Source organism: Rutidosis leptorrhynchoides, chromosome 1, assembly GCF_046630445.1.
Source record: "Rutidosis leptorrhynchoides isolate AG116_Rl617_1_P2 chromosome 1, CSIRO_AGI_Rlap_v1, whole genome shotgun sequence".
NCBI lineage: Eukaryota > Viridiplantae > Streptophyta > Magnoliopsida > Asterales > Asteraceae > Rutidosis > Rutidosis leptorrhynchoides.
This window is the reverse complement of record NC_092333.1, coordinates 236342713-236364681: the sequence shown is the minus strand read 5'-3', so window position 1 is coordinate 236364681 and position 21969 is coordinate 236342713. Positions and strand designations below refer to the sequence as shown.

Below are 21969 nucleotides of genomic sequence, written 5' to 3'. Positions count from 1 at the left end.
TATAATAACTTTAATATTTACGATAGTTTTTAATATTAATTTTAAAATAATAATTTTATTTAAAATGATAATAATAATGACATTTCATAATAAAATGACATTTCTATTAAAATGATAATTTTTGTTAAAATGATAGTTTTAATATTATCAATACTTTTAGTAATAATAGTAATGATAAAAATAATAAGAACAATAATTTGATCTAAATTCATATCTTACAATATTTTAATTTCATCATGATACTCATACTCATTATTTCCTAATTGATTCATTTAATAGTTTTTAATCGTCTTTTATGTCGCGTTCATTTTAATGATAATAATAGTAATCATAATAATTAAGTATTACTTATATTAGTTTTAATTATAATAATACTAATAATAATAAATATTATGATAATATTAATACTAATAAATATTTTAATGATAATAATAATAATAATACTAATTATAACTTTAACGATAATAACGGTAGTAATAATAATAAATTAACAATTTTTAATGATAATACTTTCTATGGATAATGATAATAATAATAATCATAATAATAATAATAATAATTATATAAAAACTAGAACGATGATAATAACGACGATAATAATAATCATTTTTAATAATAATACCAAATTTCAATTGACTATAACTTCTAATTCGTTCATCGAAACCATTCGATATCTAAATGAAAAGTTCTTAATTTTTTGTTAGCTTTCCAACGACATGCATATCTTATACCTTATCTCAACTGCATATGTAACTAATTCAGGATTCAACATATCCTATCTAACGACAATATGTAAAAGTTAAATTATGAGTGCTTACGTATCAATATTGAGATTTAATATTGTAGGAGAGGTACGTAGACGCAACGGAGATGATAAACACTAGGTTGACCTCACGAGCATACCCTCGAACATTACCCATCACCTCCATAGCTATAACCCATAATTTTCTTAGCCCTATCCTACTCGAAATACCCATTTGAAATTACGCGAGCAGAATCTAGTCGTAGTATTTTATGTATAATACTTAATAATATCGCTCATAATACTAATACTAATAATAATAAAATGAATATTAGTAATCTCAATATTAATAATAATAATAATAATAATAATAATAATAATAGTAATAATAATAATAATAATAATAATAATAATAATAATAATAATAATAATAATAATAATAATAATTATTATTATTATTATTATTATTATTATTATTATTATTATTATTATTATTATATATATATATATATATATATATATATATATATATATATATACGAGAGATATTGAGATATATGAATTATGAAATGAGTTCAATGAGTTCGAGACTTTATAGCCAGTTTATGGATCCCTGATATCCGTGACTGCGGAGTTGTTTAGGGTGTTAGTCCCGCAATCGCGGCACTGTCTCCTCCAGCTCACTCCCTCGATGATTAATGGCTGCCGACACTTTAATATATAATTTTTATTTATTTAATTAATTTATATAATTAATTATATATTATATTATATTTACGTGCATAGTTAACTCGTAAAATAAGTTCCGATATTTCGTACATTGTCACTCGACTCATGTCCCGCTTTTGGTTTTTCGAACGACGTTTCGTACACTGAGAAAACTAGCCTTTTATGTTTAGTGACTCGTTCTCTTATCAAAATATAATCTTAAATCAATAATAAACAATATTACATGAAGTGTAACTTATGCATTTTGAGTGTTGTGGTCATTTGCTTCTATAATTCAGTGACTCTTTGTTTGTCAAAATATATTATTTTAAATCAGGACGTTTTATGACTAAGTTAAAATATATATTTTCATTTCAAAATATAAGTTTGAACTCTTTACTTAATATATAGTTTTTCAAAACTAATGATATTCAAAATTTATGTATTTAGGAATTGTTTAAATATCAAGAATTACTATTTCGTAACATTTGTATTTTTAAAGTTTAAAATTGATATACTTTATATATATAACGTTTACAAAGACATTTTAATATTCTAATTACTTTATAATCCAAATCATTTTATCACAAAGGTTATAATAGTAGAAGTTGTTATGTCATAAGACGTTCTTAAAAAGTCTATTATATCAAAATGACGTTTTCGTTTATGAAAGTAAAAATCATATAAAAATCATAACAGGTTTCAAGGTTTTAACTTCCAGTTTAATCATGACTCGTAGGATTAAGTCTAAAGGAAAATCAAACGTAGGGAATCATCTTAGTGTAAAATGTTGATCTATTTAACTTGTCAAAATCTATTCTCTAATTTACCTATAATCCCTAATTTCACTTTCACAATACCTAATATGAAGGTTAATCTTATCAAAAGTCACGAGGCAATTATTGTAAGGCATGTATTGGAATTTAACAGAAATTTCTACCAATCTGACTTGCTCTCATTACTTGACACTTTGTCCTTACTCGAAGATCACTTTACCGTTTTCCGAATATGGTTAAAAAGGAAACGTTTCCTAAATCAAAGTGGACCTCTTAATAGGGACTCGTAATCATAATTCAATGTATCTGATAATTCAACCATTTGATATTATCTTTTAATTCTGTTGATAATTATTTTAAATATATTTTAAAATAATAACGTTCATGTAAAGTATTATACGTCTAATACTTGTTAACGTTTTCTAGTTATAATATATACATATATACATATATAATCATATCCGTTCCTATAATGGTTCGTGAATCTTTGGAATTTGGTCGAGGTTAAATGAATGTATGAACACAGTTTACAAATCTTGAGATTCAACTTACAAACTTTGCTTATCGTGTCGGGAATATATAAAGAATAAAGTTTAAATTTGGTCGGAAATTTTCGAGTTGTCACACCGGATCCCCTCGGATTTTCACCCCAAAACCCTCCCCAAATATGATCCCAAATTTCGTAGCCAATTGAATTTGGTCTCTCTTTAATCCCTTCAACGCCTATAGAAAAAAACTCCTCAATCAGTCTAAGCTTAATTATTATTAATTTTTTTACTCTGTTGTTTAATAGTCAGAAAAAAGAGCAATCAAGTGGGATAACTAACAAACCTTGCCAACAAGGATTTTGTTAATGTGAGGACCGTACATATCGGAGGTGTCAAAATGGGTGACACCATAATTAACGGCGGGATGGATAACGTTGATCATTTGTTCATCAGGTTTAACGGGGCCGTATGTCACGACCCTACTTTTTCCGTTATCTTTTACCGTTAATTATTTAACGACCGTTACCTGTTAATTGTGTTACGTCATTTCATGACCTATATTATTATTTTAGTAATAATATATTACTTATTATGTGTTATGTGAATATATGTATTCATATTTTAAAACGTACATTTATACGAATCGCGGATTTCTATCCGGCGAATCTTTTCGGTTTTTAAACCAACGGACGCGTTTTTAGGATATTTAAATCCTAATTATTTTAAATATGATATTTTAAGATCATATTATTATATAGTGTATAAATATTTATTTTTCGTCGCGCGTTTGTTAACTTTCCGGATTTTTAATCGCGTAAGTGCGTTTTCGCGTTTCGGGACTCGTTCGGGCTTTCGGGCCATCAGGAATTTACATTTAAGTGAGATGGACCAAGTGGGTCCCACCCCACTAAGAATTTCGGCCGAAGCCTCATGGGAGGGGGGAGTAATTCCCTTGATTTCTTTTTTTTGACAATTTATTTTATCATTCCACAAATAATTCCCTAAACCTAATTTTCATTTTTCTCTCCTCCTTCTCCCTCCTTGGCCATCACCATTCATCACCATATCATCATCATCATCAACCAAAATCAAGCTTGGATCAAGAGATCATCTACATAAATGCGTTCCTCGTTCCGTTCTCTACGCGATTATACTTCTCGTTTCTTGATTAGGGTATAAACCCTAACCCTAGAACTTTTAATTTTTCCTTACTTTTCTGTATTTTGATAATTTATTAATAGTATGATGATTATTAGTTTTTGCAATGTTGATTGTATGCGTAGAATTGCTCGTTTACATATGTTTTCGGCTTGATATAATTTGGACAGCAGCTTTTTCGTGTGTTTCTGACTCTGTAACTGATATAAAAGTAAAAATAAAGTATATAAATGAGTTCCTCTCATCAAGACATTAATTTTAGACACCGTATTCATGTCGTTTCGATTCCCGAAACCCTAGTTATGATCAAAGTGGTATTTTGTTAAGATTGAATGTGATTTTGGTATGAACCAGGTTTGGCTCGTCTTTGTGACCATATTTGGTGACTTTAGGGTGTGTTAGTGTGTTAGTACTGATGGTGGGGCGAACTTTCATGTTTGGGTCATCTCAATCCGAGCCACGAATCACCCGTTACGTCCAAAACACGTTTTTGATTAAATTGAAGTTGCAAGTAGTGTGTTGGCTGTATAACATGACTTGTGGACTGTTCTTGGGGTGTTCTTGAGTATACCAAAGTGTCGGGTGGTTTACTTAGGCGGAGATACATGTAAGGCTCGCCGAAAACCGACACCCGGGGCTCAGGATACGACCCGATGAACTTTTGATTTAAAACTTTTGACTAATTATTAAACTTAGGATATAAATAATGGATTTCATTATAATTTAATTACTTATGATAAAAAAAGTAATTATTATTATTTACAACTTATGATATATATTTATTATATCATTTAATTAATACTTATGATTTAATTAACATTTTAATTAAACATATGATTAATAATACTTCATTATTGATGGAAAAATACTTATGATAAGTATTAAACTTATATTATGAGATTATTATAATAAGACTTATAATAAGGATTAAATAATTATTTAATTATTATAAGACTTAGTTATTATTTAATTATAATTTAATACTTATGATTTAATAATTATAATTAGAAACTTATGATATGATTAATAATTCATTATTAATTAATAATACTTATGATATGATTTAAAAATTATTATTAATTAATAATACTTATATTATGACTAATATTTAATTAATTAATCAAATACTTATGTTATATTAATTATATCATTTGAACTTATATTAACTTTAATAATTCATTTTAATTTAATTAAACTTATGTTATGACATAATTAGACATATTTAACTTTAATAAACGTTATAACTTATATTATTATTATAACTTACACTTTTAAAATTAACGTTGACTATGTTTAACCAAGGTTGACTTTTGAGTTAACTTTCGGTTGACTTTGACTTTCAGTTGACTTTTGTTGACTTTCTAATTAAGGAAACTTTCCTAACTTATAAATTTTCCTAAAATAACAACTTTCTATATTTGGAAACTTTCCAAAAATAGAAACTTTCCAAAAATAGAAACTTTCCAAAAATAGAAACTTTCCAAAAATGGAAACCTGCTAAAAATAGAAACTTTCTAAAAATAGAAAGTGTGTGTCCGTAAGCTATTCCGATCAAACCGATGCATATTGAGTAATGTTCTATGACTACTTGCAACATGTACAATAGCTATCATACTAAAACTTGACCTAAGTTAGTTATTTATATCGACCTGCTTTATTTATAGGTCGGCGCTGTGATCATTCCTGATCACTGTACTCATTTGCTGTTCGCTAAATTGTGTTGGTTACTTCGTTACTACTAAGGTGAGTTATAGTCCCGTTTTTACATACTTTTCAAAGTATATTTTTGGGATGTGATTACATGCATTTTATTTTACGTTTAGACACAAGTGATAATTAAATTTAAATTATTCATTATGAGTTGGACAAAAATATTCCCTAGTCTGGTAACTGTAATCATTAGTTTCTACCGGTGAACGCGAATCCTACGGATAGATCTATCGGGTTTGACAACCCCATTTCGAGCTAGTCGCGCTAGCAATTTATAATCGGAATGTTTAGTACTTCGTATTTTATTGTAGATACACTGTCCAGTGTATATTTTTATTGTGTTTGGCAAGGGTAAATAAAGGGTTAAGTGGTTACCAGGTGGCTCATCGATAATGGAATAATATTTAATATTTTCTAACATTTTTAAATCTTGTGGTCTAAAGTTTATTTAATTATTTAAACCTATAATTCACTCAACCTTTGTGTTGACAGTTTACTCGCATGTTTTCACAGGTACTTGAGTTTATGTGATGCTTTCGCTGTATTTAGAAGAGTCTGCATGCATTTGGGCAGATTTTTATGAAACTTTGGCTTGCATTCGATTTTTGAATAATTAATACTTGTGGGTTGTTGACAATGTTTTTGTGTCAACTTTGGATTATTAATATGTTGGGTTACTTTTAAACTACATATTTTGGTATGCTTTCCTTTTTGGGAAACTTTTGAAATAAAAGAATGCAATGCCGTTTGTTAAATTCATTTAAGTTCAATCAAGCTGTGGGACCAAGTGACGGAGCCATTAAGTGTTTTGACGGGGCCATCACAGTTGGTATCAGAGCTCTGGTTGTAGGGAACTAGGCGGTCTTAATGTGGTCAACCCGTGATTCTTAGGGTGCATTAGAGTCTAGTCTACAGCCCGACCCTTTTGCTATAGCATTATTATGCATTTCATTTCGGATATGTTATATCATTAGCATTTATATCTTTTAGTATGTGGTTTGCGGTTTTACTGTTTGCAGATGTCGACTTCAAGCGATAACTCAGTTGCTGCTCCTGCTCCTCCGACTGCTGCCAGACACCGTGCTGATCAACCGGAGATCGATGATCCTGTTCACTACTACTTTTCCACCCTTACCCATATGAACAGGGCTTACAATGAAGTGACACGTATTAATGCTCTCAGTGATTGTATGTGTACTTTGCCACATAACGAGATGATGGACCATATACGAGCTAGTATGGATTCGTTTGTTAGCTTCAAGAACAATGTTGGGATCGAGAGTCGTAAGCGTAACCGTGAAGTTAACGCTAGGTTCGAGGCTCTCGAGAGCACAGTTCGTGTTTAGAAGGAAGAGTTGGAAGAAGTGAAAGGAAAGTTGCAAAAGTATGAGCCTTCTGCTGAGACTCATGCTGGCCCAGCTAATCACACCCGCTCTAAGCAGATGTGATATGATGATTCATGATTGATAATTTATTTCATAAGACTTAATGTCCTTTCATACATACATTTTTGGGTTATGTACGGCGTTTTGCCGAGGATTTTATTAAGATTTTGTTATGGGATGTTTTTCATTATGTATGGATGGTTATTTTTATGACATCTATTATCATTATCACATTTTATTTCTGATGTTGTGACTCTTGGCATGTTATATTATGCGTAATGTAGATCATGTATGTTAGGTGCTATGTATGTTGTATGATGTTATCATAAAATATGTATGCATGTGGTGGTTATTTCTATAACAATCATAACTGTCATGTTATTACTCATAGTGGTTACTGACTATTATTTTAATGGTTAATCTTTTCGTGTTCGATCTATTCCTTTATAACACTGGTATTATTCTTAGTACTAACGATTGTGTTATTCTGTTTTGAAGATCATGCCTCCTAGAGAGTCCAACGAAGCCCGTATCCAACGTCTTGTTACCGAAGGGATAGCTGCTGCTATGGCAGCGAATGCTAATGCAAATGCTAATGCGAACAACAATCAGGTGGGATGCTCCCACAAAACATTCATGGCGAGTCGCCCACAGGAATACAGTGGTACAGAAGGACCCATAGGACTTACCCGCTGGTTTGAGAAAATCGAGTCTATTTTCAGGGTTAGTCGAGTTCGAGAGGAGGACAAGGTTAGTTTTGCTAGCTGCACTTTGAAGGATAGTGCATTGACCTGGTGGAACAACTTGGTTAACAGTTTAGGAAATGATGTGGCTTATGGTTTAACTTGGAATAATTTCAAGGAAAGAATGATCACCCGCTACCGTCCTAGGGGTGAGCTTAAGAAGTTAGAGGTTGAACTTAAAAACTTGAAAATGAAGGGCACCGAATTAGATGCCTACGAGCAGAGGTTCTTTGAGTTGACTTTGTTATGCCCTAATGTTTATGCCGATGAGAATCTTAAGATTGAAGCTTACATTGATGGATTTTCTGAGAAGATTGAACATGGAGTTGAATCTAGTGAGCCCCAGACTATTGAGGCCGCGATGTCAATGGCTCATAAGTTGAATGATAAGATCCTGAGAAGAAGCAAGGCTGCTGTAACCGAAACCAGTGAAGAGGCTGTTAAGAAAGCTGATAATGGGAAGAGAAAGTGGGATAATAACCGCAATCAAAACCAGAATCAGCAGAAAAAGCAGGATACTTCTGGTTCGAATAACCGCAGTCAGCGTGTGTGTCCACGTTGTTACAAGGCTCATGATGGTTTCTGTACCGTGACTTGCAAGAGGTGTTCCAAACAGGGACACATTGCTAAGGATTGTACGGTGCTTCTGACGGGTTCTGCTACTCCTGCTGCAGGTGGTAATAATGGTAATAATGCTGGTAATAGAGGTGGTAATGGTAATGTTAATGGAAAGTTGAATAATGGTGGTAATCCGAGAGTTTGTTACGAGTGTGGGAAGCCGGGGCATTTTCGTGATGCCTGTCACAACAAGAAGACTGCAGAGACTGCGCGTGGTAGAGCGTTCAACATTAACGCCAGGGGTGCTGAGGAAGATCCTAAACTTATTACTGGTACGTTCTCGGTCAACGATTTATCAGTTTATGTACTATTTGATTCAGGGGCTGATTGATGTTATGCGAGGTGTATATAAAATAGCTATTAAATTTTACAAGAAAATACTATAAAATACGATACAATTTTACACAAGATATTTATTTATTTAGAGAATGGATATACTTAAACCTTGCTACAACACTTATAGGCAGTGTACCTAATCGTACAGTAGTGTAGTTTTTAGTAAGTCCGGTTCGTTCCACAGGGAAAATCTTTAAACAAAGCTTAACGCTATATTAGTTTTATTTAAAAAAAATACAAATATATATATAAGTAATATTATTATTATAAAGGGGGATTTTTACCGTTTAATGACCGGTTTGTCGATTTTAAAACTTTAGTCGCAGTTAAAACAAAATGTAAAATATTAAATAAATAAAAGACTTAATTTAAAGCGTAAAGTAAATAACGATAATGAAATTGCGATAAATAAAAGTGTGATAAAATAAACTTGCGATAATTAAAAAGTACGATAATTAAAAGTGCAATTAAATACAATAACAATAAATAAAAGTGCTATAATTAGAAGTGCAATTAAATATAAAATAATGGGAATTAAATATGAAATAAAAGAATTATGCTTATTTAAACTTCCGTAATCATGATGTTTGACGTGTTGATTTTAGTTTTATGCCCATGGGTTAATTGTCCTTTGTCCTGGATTATTTAATATGTCTGTCTGGTTTTTGTCCATAACAGTCCATCAGTCATAAATATAAAGTGCGAGTGTCCTCGTCAAATTATCCTTATACCCGAAGTTAAATATTCCAACTAATTGGGGACTTAAACTGTAACAAGATTTTAATACTTTGTTTAATAATTACACCAGGATGTCGACTGAGTGTAACCCAAGGTTTTAATACTTTGTTATCAATTATACCAAGTGTCCTTGTACATAATTTCACCCCTGTTTTAATTATTCTAGTGGCTATTAATCCATTCCCGTGTCCGGTTAAATGAACGATTATTCGTACATATAAATACCCCGCCCATCGTGTCCGATCGATTGTATATGGTAATTTATGGGTACATCCAATTATAAATCTTTATATTAACATTAACAAACTATCATTTAGTTAAACAAATATAAAGCCCATTAATAGCCCATAGTCTAATTTCCACAAGTGTCGTTCTTTTATCCAAACCCCAATTATGGTACAAAGCCCAATTACCCAATTTTGGTAATTAGCCCAACATCATGATTACTTCGGATTAAATAAGCATAATAATAACTTAGCTACGAGACATTAATGTAAAAAGGTTGAACATAACTTACAATGATTAAAAATAGCGTAGCGTTACACGGACAGAATTTCGACTTACACCCTTACAACATTCGCTAACATACCCTTATTATTAGGATTAAAATTAAAATTAAAATATAAAATATAAATATAAATATTACGTATAGATAGATGGATGGATATATATTGATATCTAAAATGATCAGAATTCGTTTGCTTTTATAGGGATTTTTGTCCAGGTGGACTCCGCGACTCGCGTAATTTTTGCACTGCAAACTCCGCAACTCGCGGAGTTTGCTTTTACAGCTCACACAAGTTTGGAGCATTTCTTGCCGACGGTTTATAATATATTATATAATATATAAATAATTATAAGAATTATTTAAATATTATATTATATTTATGTGCATAGTTGACTTGTAATTTTTAGTCCGTTGCGTCGAGCGTTGAGAGTTGACTCTGGTCCCGGTTCCGGATTTTCGAACGTCCTTGCGAATAATTTAATATCTTGTACTTTGCGTTTTGAATCTTGTACTCTTGTAATTTCGAGACGTTTCTTATCAATAATTGGAACCACTTTGATTGTATTTTATACTTTTGAGCTTTTTGGACCTTTGCGTCTTCAATTCGTCGAATCTGTCTTTTGTCTTCACCTTTTATTATTTAAACGAATATCACTTTTAAATAGAACAATTGCAACTAAAAGCTTGTCTTTCTTGAGGAATAATGCTATGAAATATATGTTCGTTTTTAGCATTATCACTGATTTAAGTTTTGTGTCGAGTAAATTAAGTCCAAAAATCAAAACACCGTTAACTCCTTTAGACAATACTTATGCTGTTGAAATAGCTAATGGTAAGGTACTCACTGCTAAGACTGTGCATCGTAAGTGTAACATTAGTTTAGCTAGTAGAGATTTTGAGATAGATTTGGTACCGATTGAACTTGGTAGTTTTGATGTTGTTATTGGAATGGATTGGTTATCTGCGAATCGTGTTGAGATTGTGTGTTATGATAAAGCTATTCGTATTACTGATGTGGTTGGAGAGCCGCTAATGGTTTTTGGATATAAGAGGTGCCGACAGTTAAATCTTATTAGCTGTCTGAAGGTTCTTAAACATCTTCGCAAAGGCTGTCATGCTATTCTAGCCCATGTTGTTGATTCCGAAAGAGAAACGAAGAGTGTTGGAGATTTTCATGTTGTTAGAGATTTTCCCGAGGTATTTTCCGAAGATTTACCTGGCCTTCCGCCGCAACGCGCGGTAGAATTTCAAATTGATCTTGTTCCCGGTGCTGCTCCTGTATCACGTGCTCCTTATCATCTTGCGCCTTCTGAACTTCAAGAATTGTCAAGTCAACTCCGTGAGTTGTTAGATAAAGGTTTTATTCATCCTAGTTCATCCCCTTGGGGAGCTCCTGTTCTATTTGTTAAGAAGAAGGATGGTTCTTTTCGTTTGTGCATTGATTATCGTGAGTTGAACAAGCTTACTATTAAAAACCGTTATCCTCTTCCGAGAATTGATGATCTGTTCGATCAACTTCAGGGTTCATCTGTTTATTCAAAAATCGATCTTCGTTCCGGCTATCATCAGTTGCGTGTTAAAGAATCTGATGTTTCGAAAACTGTTTTTCGCACCCGTTATGGTCACTTTGAGTTTCTTGTTATGCCGTTCGGATTGACGAATGCACCTGCTGTGTTCATGGACCTCATGAACCGTGTGTGTAGACCCTATCTGGACAAGTTCGTTATTGTGTTTATCGACGACATCCTTATTTATTCGAAGAGGGATGAAGAGCACGAGGAACATTTGAAGTTAGTGCTTGATCTGTTGAGAAAAGAAGAATTGTACGCTAAGTTCTCTAAGTGTGCATTCTGGTTACGAGAAGTTCAATTCCTTGGACATATTGTTAGTAAGCAAGGGATTCAAGTTGATCCTGCTAAGATTGAGGCGATTGAAAGGTGGGAAACTCTAAAAACTCCTACCCAGATTCGTCAGTTCCTAGGATTGGCAGGTTAGTATCGAAGGTTCATTCAAGATTTCTCTCGTATTGCAAAACCTCTGACTGCTTTAACGCATAAAGGGAAGAAGTACGAGTGGAAGGATGAACAAGAGACTGCTTTTCAGATTTTAAAGAAGAAGTTGACTACCGCTCCGATATTGTCACTACCTGAGGGTAATGATGATTTTGTTGTTTATTGTGATGCTTCGCTTCAGGGCTTTGGCTGTGTTTTAATGCAGCGAAATAAAGTTATTGCGTACGCATCACGTCAGTTGAAGATTCACGAGCAGAACTATACAACTCATGATTTAGAGTTGGGGGCCGTTGTTTTTGCACTTAAGATTTGGAGACATTATTTGTATGGGGTCAAGAGTACTGTGTACACAGATCACAAAAGTCTTCAACATATCCTCGATCAGAAACAGTTGAACATGAGACAACGAAGATGGATTGAGACGTTGAATGATTACGATTGTGAACTTTTGTATCATGCGGGTAAGGCCAATGTTGTGGCTGATGCGTTGAGTCGTAAAGAAAGGGCTGAACCTCGCAGGTTTAGAGCCTTAAATATGACAATTAGAACAAACCTCGCAAGGCAGATTCTTGAGACACAACAAGAAGCCTTAAAGGAAGAGAATTTTGTGAAAGAGAACGTAAGAGGTATGGCTAAGAAATTTGAGATTCGAGCAGATGGTACTAGGTACTTTGCAGGACGTCTTTGGGTTCCGAAGTTTGGTGAACTGCGACAACTTGTTTTGGATGAGGCTCATAAGTCTAGGTACTCTATTCATCCTGGTTCAGGAAAGATGTATCATGATCTTAAGGAGTTGTATTGGTGGCCAAATTTGAAAGGTGATGTGGCTACATATGTGGCTAAGTGTTTGACCTGTGCTAAGGTTAAAGCTGAACATCAAAAACTGTCTGGACTGTTGGTACAACCCGAGATTCCCGAGTGGAAGTGGGAAGGAATTACAATGGATTTTATTACAAAGTTACCGAGAGTTGCGGGTGGCTATGACACTATTTGGGTGATTGTAGATCGACTCACTAAGTCGGCTCACTTTTTGCCGATCAGGGAAACAGATTCAATGAAGAAGCTTACTCGTTTATACTTGAAGGAGATTGTTTCTAGGCATGGTGTTCCTGTATCCATTATTTCGGACCGAGACAGTCGATTTGTATCGAGGTTTTGGCGATCTTTACAGGAAGCCTTGGGAACTAGGTTAGATATGAGCACCGCTTATCATCCTCAAATGGATGGTCAGAGTGAAAGGACCATTCAAACGTTAGAAGATATGTTACGAGCGTGTGTTATTGATTTTGGTAATGGGTGGGATAAATATTTGCTGCTAGCCGAGTTTTCTTATAACAACAGTTATCACGCAAGTATTCAAGCCGCACCATTTGAAGCTCTGTACGGTAGGAAGTGTAGGTCTCCTGTCTGTTGGAATGAGGTTGGGGATGCTCAACTCACAGGTCCAGAAATTATTCACGAGACTACCGAGAAGATTGTACAGATTAAGGAAAGGTTGAGAACCGCTAGAAGTCGGCAAAAGAGTTATGCCGATAGGGGAAGGAAAGATGTGGAATTTCAAGTTGGTGATCGTGTTATGTTAAAGGTTTCACCTTGGAAGGGTGTGATCCGTTTTGGTAAGAGGGGAAAGCTAAGTCCTCGTTTTGTTGGACCGTTTGAGATTGTTGAGAGAGTTGGACCGGCGGCTTATCGTTTGAAGTTGCCACAAGAACTCAGTGCTGTTCACGATGTTTTTCATGTATCGAATTTAAAGAAGTGTTTGGCCGAGGCCGACAAGACTATTCCTTTAGAAGAACTTCATGTTGATAAGCAACTACACTTTATTGAGGAACCTATTGAAATTATGGATCGAGAAGTTAAGACTCTTAAGCAGAGCCGAATTCCTATTGTCCGGGTTAGATGGAACGCTAGACGCGGTCCCGAGTTCACTTGGGAGCGTGAAGATCAGATGAAGCAGAAGTACCCGCATTTGTTCCCAGATGCTGAGTCAACCCCTGCACCTGCTTAAATTTCGGGACGAAATTTCCGTAACGGGAAGGTATTGTCACGACCCTACTTTTTCCGTTATCTTTTACCGTTAATTATTTAACGACCGTTAACTGTTAATTGTGTTACGTCATTTCATGACCTATATTATTATTTTAGTAATAATATATTAATTATTATGTGTTATGTGAATATATGTATTCATATTTTAAAACGTACGTTTATACGAATCGCGGATTTCTATCCGGCGAATCTTTTCAGTTTTTAAACCAACGGACGCGTTTTTGGGATATTTAAATCCTAATTATTTTAAATATGATATTTTAAGATCATATTATTATATAGTGTATTTATATTTATTTTTCGTCGCGCGTTTGTTAACTTTCCGGATTTTTAATCGCGTAAGTGCGTTTTCGCGTTTCGGGACTCGTCCGGGATTTCGGGCCATCAGGAATTTACATTTAAGTGAGATGGACCAAGTGGGTCCCACCCCACTAAGAATTTCGGCCGAAGCCTCATGGGAGGGGGGAGTAATTCCCTTGATTTCTTTTTTTTGACAATTTATTTTATCATTCCACAAATAATTCCCTAAACCTAATTTGCATTTTTCTCTCCTCCTTCTCCCTCCTTGGCCGTCGCCAATCATCACCATATCATCATCATCATCAACCAAAATCAAGCTTGGATCAAGAGATCATCTACATAAACGCGTTCCTCGTTCCGTTCTCTACGCGATTATACTTCTCGTTTCTTGATTAGGGTATAAACCCTAACCCTAGAACTTTTAATTTTTCCTTACTTTTCTGTATTTTGATAATTTATTAATAGTATGATGATTATTAGTTGTTGCAATGTTGATTGTATGCGTAGAATTGCTCGTTTACATATGTTTTCGGTTTGATATAATTTGGACAGCAGCTTTTTCGTGTGTTTCTGACTTTGTAACTGATATAAAAGTAAAAATAAAGTATATAAATGAGTTCCTCTCATCAAGACATTAATTTTAGACACCGGGTTCATGTCGTTTCGATTCCCGGAACCCTAGTTATGATCAAAGTGGTATTTTGTTAAGATTGAATGTGATTTTGGTATGAACCAGGTTTGGTCCGACTTTGTGACCATATTTGGTGACTTTAGGGTGTGTTAGTGTGTTAGGACTGATGGTGGGGCGAACTTTCATGTTCGGGTCATCTCAATCCGAGCCACGAATCACCCGTTACGTCCAAAACACGTTTTTGATTAAATTGAAGTTGCAAGTAGTGTGTTGGCTGTATAACACGACTTGTGGACTGTTCTTGGGGTGTTCTTGAGTGTACCAAAGTGTCGGGTGGTTTACTTAGGCAGAGATACATGTAAGGCTCGCCGAAAACCGACACCAGGGGCTCAGGATACGACCCGATGAACTTTTGATTTAAAACTTTTGACTAATTATTAAACTTAGGATATAAATAATGGATTTCATTATAATTTAATTACTTATGATAAAAAAAAGTAATTATTATTATTTACAACTTATGATATATATTTATTATATCATTTAATTAATACTTATGATTTAATTAACATTTTAATTAAACATATGATTAATAATACTTCATTATTGATGGAAAAATACTTATGATAAGTATTAAACTTATATTATGAGATTATTATAATAAGACTTATAATAAGGATTAAATAATTATTTAATTATTATAAGACTTAGTTATTATTTAATTATAATTTAATACTTATAATTTAATAATTATAATTAGAAACTTATGATATGATTAATAATTCATTATTAATTAATAATACTTATGATATGATTTAAAAATTATTATTAATTAATAATACTTATATTATGACTAATATTTAATTAATTAATCAAATACTTATGTTATATTAATTATATCATTTGAACTTATATTAACTTTAATAATTCATTTTAATTTAATTAAACTTATGTTATGACATAATTAGACATATTTAACTTTAATAAACGTTATAACTTATATTATTATTATAACTTACACTTTTAAAATTAACGTTGACTATGTTTGACCAAGGTTGACTTTTGAGTTGACTTTAGGTTGACTCTGACTTTCAGTTGACTTTTGTTGACTTTCTAATTAAGGAAACTTTCCTAACTTATAAATTTTCCTAAAATAACAACTTTCTAAATTTGGAAACTTTCCAAAAATAGAAACTTTCCAAAAATGGAAACCTGCTAAAAATAGAAACTTTCTAAAAATAGAAAGTGTGTGTCCGTAAGCTGTTCCGATCAAACCGATGCATATTGAGTAATGTTCTATGACTACTTGCAACATGTACAATAGCTATCATACTAAGACTTGACCTAAGTTAGTTATTTATATCGACCTGCTTTATTTATAGGTCGGCCATGTGATCATTCCTGATCACTGTACTCATTTGCTGTTCGCTAAATTATGTTGGTTACTTCGTTACTATTAAGGTGAGTTATAGTCCCTTTTTACATACTTTTCAAAGTATATGTTTGGGATGTGATTACATGCATTTTATTTTACGTTTAGACTCAAGTGACAATTAAATTTAAATTATTCATTGTGAGTTGGACAAAAATATTCCCTAGTCTGGTAACTGTAATCATTGGTTTCTACCGGTGAACGCGAATCCTACGGATAGATCTATCAGGTTTGACAACCCCATTTCGAGCTAGTCGCGCTAGCAATTTATAATCGGAATGTTTAGTACTTCATATTTTGTTGTAGATACACTGTCCAATGTATATTTTTATTGTGTTTGGCAAGGGTAAATAAAGGATTAAGTGGTTACCAGGTGGCTCATCGATAATGGAATAATGTTTAATGTTTTCTAACATTTTTAAATCTTGTGGTCTAAAGTTTATTTAATTATTTAAACCTATAATTCACTCAACCTTTGTGTTGACAGTTTACTCGCATGTTTTCACAGGTACTTGAGTTTATGTGATGCTTCCGCTGTGTTTAGAAGAGTCTGCATGCATTTGGGCAGATTTTTATGAAACAATTTATGAAACTTGTGATGACTCGGGAATTTCCGACCAAATTTAAACTTAATCTTTATATAGTTTTGACACGATAAGCAAAGTCTGTAATGTTGATGTTTTCAAAAACTTTGAATTATGTTCATGTAATCAATTACCCTTGACTATTCCCGACGATTCACGAACCATTATGTGTAATATATATATATATATATATATATATATATATATATATATATATATATATATATATATATATATATATATATATATATATATATATATATATATATATGCAAGGTATATTGATTGTATATTTATATAGTTTTGAATTTATTTAGTAAACGATAGAAGTACTCGTTTATCTTTCGATGGTCATTTAAATAAGTTAAATTCAAACTTAGATAATTTTAAAATAAACCGTAATCCGAATATGAGTAATATAAATTTTAAGCTTATTAAAAATATATTCAAAAGCTAATCAATAAATTTAAACATTTTTATATTTTACCCACAAATGAGAGGGACAGTTGATGTAAGTTTTATTTAATAATTTATGATCAAATTTGATACCATAATGACCAAAATAGATACATATAGTTAATTTAAAAATATGGGATTTTTCTGAAGACCTTTATTCTCCACTAATTAACAACGGAAAATAAAATTCAGTCCGTGAAAGGCGACGGCTAACAATCTACACGTTTATATTTCTTTAATTATTATTATATTATTAATCTTATTATATATTATAGATAATAAATCTCAATTTGAAATATATATCCATGTTATAGTGTCTGCACAATCCAACAAACACAGCGGCTGCTAACTAATAAAATACTGTGCATATAATTGGAGTAGGTTACTGTTGCACTTTTGCTTCTTTTCACCAACTGATTTGTATGGATATATACATAAATATATGCGACTATTTTACTCATGAATTGTGGTACATGTGTATGTGTATTAACTATTTAGAATTGTTATTGTATACATGTGCACGTATTAGGTGTTCATTGGTTTGATGTCACTAAAGCATTACGCATTCAGTTGTTGGTATTTTGTCATTGAGCGTGAAGCATTTTACCTATTTGGACCCATTTAATTATTTTACTATTACTCCATTATTTGCATCTTACATTCACAACCCTCGATCTTGTTTGCACATAACCCGTGATCTAGGGGAAGCAAAAGATAGGTAATTCACATAATAAGTGGAATAATACACGATAAGAAAACACATAGATCGTACTGTAAATTTTATACAAAATCAAAGAGACAATCGACATAATTTTTTTTATAAATATAATATGTTATTATGCATGAGGCATATAGATATATTCCACCTTCTTCCTCTTCTCTCTACAAATCGGCCACTATGCCATCACCACCAATCCCACAACCGGCCACCATCACTTTCATCACCTTTCACCACCATCACGAACCACCTCAATCACTCTCTCTCACTCACCCTTATTCAACCACGAGCTTCAACCATGGACAACTTATATTTCTTGCTTCCTACGAACACCACTCAAACCCACTACCATCTTCACCTCTCTCTCATTCTCATCTCTCGCTATATCTCTCCTCTTTATCTTTTGCTTTGAATGTGATCAATCAACCAAATCACCTTCGAATAATTACCACCATAACTGCTACCACCAAGAACCACTTCAACTACATCGACTTATATACTGTTACTGTTTTAAACGCTTCCAATCTGAGTCAACGACCACTCACGGTCACCTGCTCAGTTTTTTTTTTTCTTTTCTTTTAACTGTAGCAAGGAAATGATAGTATATTATTGATGAGCTGTTGTCTCCACTAAAGCATGTTTATTTTATTGTATAACAACAAACCGAATCGTGCAATATTGTGCAGCACGTACGTAATGGTATAGGATTTATGGTGTACCACGTACTAATGTTATAGGTAGGGTCGGTCTTGACATTTTTAGTGCCCTGAGCGAGTAGGAAAAAAAAGGCCCTTAGTAGGCCGATTAGAGACTCTCAAGACAATAGGTTAAGGAGAGGCTTATTTGGACAAACTTTTTCATTCATATCACTAGTGGACATAGGATCAGTGGCGAGTTGATGGGAGCAATTTTTTTTTTTTTAACTTATGCAACGCAAAAATGACGTAAAATATCACTAAAATGTTAGAGTTAATGATCTATTTATCGATAAAGCTCATAATAGTTTTTAGAAAAGCTAAATACGATAAGTTTTTCCAATTAGATTTTGTATGTATATTTAGTATAGTGTTATGTATTTTATACAAAGTGTTAAATTTGTATGCATTATATTTATCCGTTATAGTACTATTTGATTTTCTAAAAGATGAGTTTTATAGTTATATAATAAAGACTTTTATTTTTATATTAATTTGCAACTACTCAAGAGCAAAGTTATTTTTATAAAAATAATATACTCCCTCCGTCCCAGATTAATTGTCCCCAAACAAAAAACACACAGTTTAAGAAATGTCATTATCACACTGTACTTTTTATGTACTTTTTTCTTACTTTACTGTTTTACCCTCAACTAATTAATTAGAAATCTCTCTCACCTTTGTAATTTAATTAATTCATGAGGGACAATATTGTAAACATCATCAAATTTACTTTCCATATTTGGAAGTGGACAATTAATTTGGGACGTCCCAAAAAGGAATACTGGACAATTAATCCGGGACGGATGGAGTAACATATAAGATATATAAGACTATATAGTAAAAAGTAAAATTAAAATAAAGTAAAAAGTAAATGGCTGATGTTCAAGTATATATTAAATTAAGATCTACTTGAGGGCTAAAATAAACAATTAATAAAAGACAAGGGTTTAATATGAAATGTTTATAAAAGTTACTGCATCAAGATAGTATGTGTAGTCATATTTGGCTCCAGATATCCCACATCGGTAATTTATAAAAGAAATGTACTCTTTAAAAGTCTCACGGAAATGCGGTGTACCATTTTTTAAGGGTTATAAAATTAAAAATTTATTAATAATGTACATTCTGTTTTTTTGGAATAAAACAACTATTAATTTCTAAATTTTATTATAAAAAGAACAATCAAAATTAGTAGAAGAGCGCATTTTATTTTTCTTATTTTCAAAACATAAATATATACTGTAATATTTATGGACGCTTTCTATTTTCAAGTTTTTCAATCAAACCTTTGTGACCCATGATGAGTTTCGTAACACTGTTTTAGATGGGTGGTTCAAGAGGTGGATGGACATCACATGTATAAAGTGGTCAAAAAGCTCCGTATGCTCAAAAAGTCGACTAGAAAAATTATGTGGCAGAAGGGGAACTTACATGAGCGTGTTTTAAAACTGCAGATGGAACTAGATGCAGCTCAACTTGCCCTTGATTTAAACCCTTTCTCAGTTGACATTCATGAGGATGAATCTCACATGTTACAAGCTTATAACGGTGCTTTGTTAGATGAGGAGCGGTTTCTTAAATAAAAGGCAAAAGTTGAATGGTTACGAGTTGGTGATAATAATTCGCGTTATTTCCACAATGTTGTCAAGAGTAAAATAAACAGGAGTAGAATTCAGGTTGTGATGGATGCTGATGGTAATATGATTGTTGGCAATGAAGTTTCAAATATGTTTGTTAATTGTTAAAATCAATACTGCAATCTTACCTTTATTTTATTAAGAGTAAAATAAACAGGAGTAGAATTCAAGTTGTGATGGATATTGATGGTAATATGATTGATGGTAATGAAGTTCCAAATATGTTTGTTAATGTTAAAATCAATACTGCAATCTTACCTTTATTTTATCTTATTGTGTTTGGTTGCTTGTGTAGGGTTCCAAGTTAAATAAAAGATGATTTTGGATGGCTAAAGTGAAAATGTGGATGTTTATGCTGCTTATGTCAAGTTGTTGACAATGAATATTGTCTATTATTTGTGGCATGCGGTTTTAGTGTTACTAATGTAATAGGTAATTTACTTGTTATGTTATTAGTTAGTTTAACCATGGTAAATGTAACTTACCATGTCAAGTTACCACTTGAAGGTTGCTAGTTTAAAAGCAACCTCCCACTCTTATTTGTAACTAGTTCAGTTAATTACTAGCTGAAGTTATTCTCTCTCACACATTATCTCTTTAACTTCTCACTAGTTAATCACATCTTCAAGTAAATCACTACCAAAACCCATAAACACTTAATATAAACCGATCGGACCCACGAATTGGGGCTAACAATTGGTATCAGAGCGGGTCTAAGCTCTTTGCATAGAAAATCCGTTGCTCGAAGGTCTCCATCGCGTTTTCAAGGTGTTCGTGTTCATTTTCGGTTTAGGTACCTATATAACTCAACTCATCTTGTTATTTTTGTTGGTTTAATACTTGTTTCATAACATACTTGTTGATAAACCTCTTAAATTACTTGATTTTGTGCTTAAATTCGGACCTAAATACATACATATAACTCACTGTTTGTGTTTATCCATATATATGTGTTTAAAGTGAATCTTGAACTTAACATCATTGTACACCCACTGTTTCGTTCAACCCATTAAACCTTTAAACCCACTGATTAAAGGTTTTAGTACATAAAACCGTGATAAAAACAACCTGTTTGAACTCAGTTTAGTGCAAATTTTTTTTTTAAATTTAGTGCTCGAAAACATTAATTTGGACAGATTACTACTCGAAATATTGTAGTTATGCTCGAAATTCTGAGTTTGTATCACTAGTGCCCGAAAATCTTGAAATTTTGGCTCCAAATTAGACTTTATTTTGGCTCCATAATTTTATCCCTTGGATAATATCCACCGAAAATCATTTATTTTGTGGATATTAACCACTAAAAAAGGCATCTTTGACTTTTATTTGTACAACCCATGCATGTCAACTTCCATAGGGTTATAAAAAGGACAAGGGACAAAAGGACAATACTTTTATTTGGCTTTTAAAATCTTGTTTGGTGTGCTCGAAATCGTTGACAATACTCTGCTCGAAAACTTAGATAAGTTAGAACACATCAGTATGCTTATTTGAGTTTGAATTTTTCTGTGTTTAACTGCTCGAAAACATAGTGCTCGAAAA

The 21969-nt window shown here is 32.5% G+C and overlaps 1 pseudogene; it reads right to left on the bottom strand.

Annotated features, from left to right (window-relative positions):
- LOC139895940 (probable aldo-keto reductase 3) overlaps positions 1–20089 on the bottom strand; it is a 105655-nt pseudogene extending 85566 nt beyond the window's left edge.
- Positions 20090–21969: the final 1880 nt, after the last annotated feature.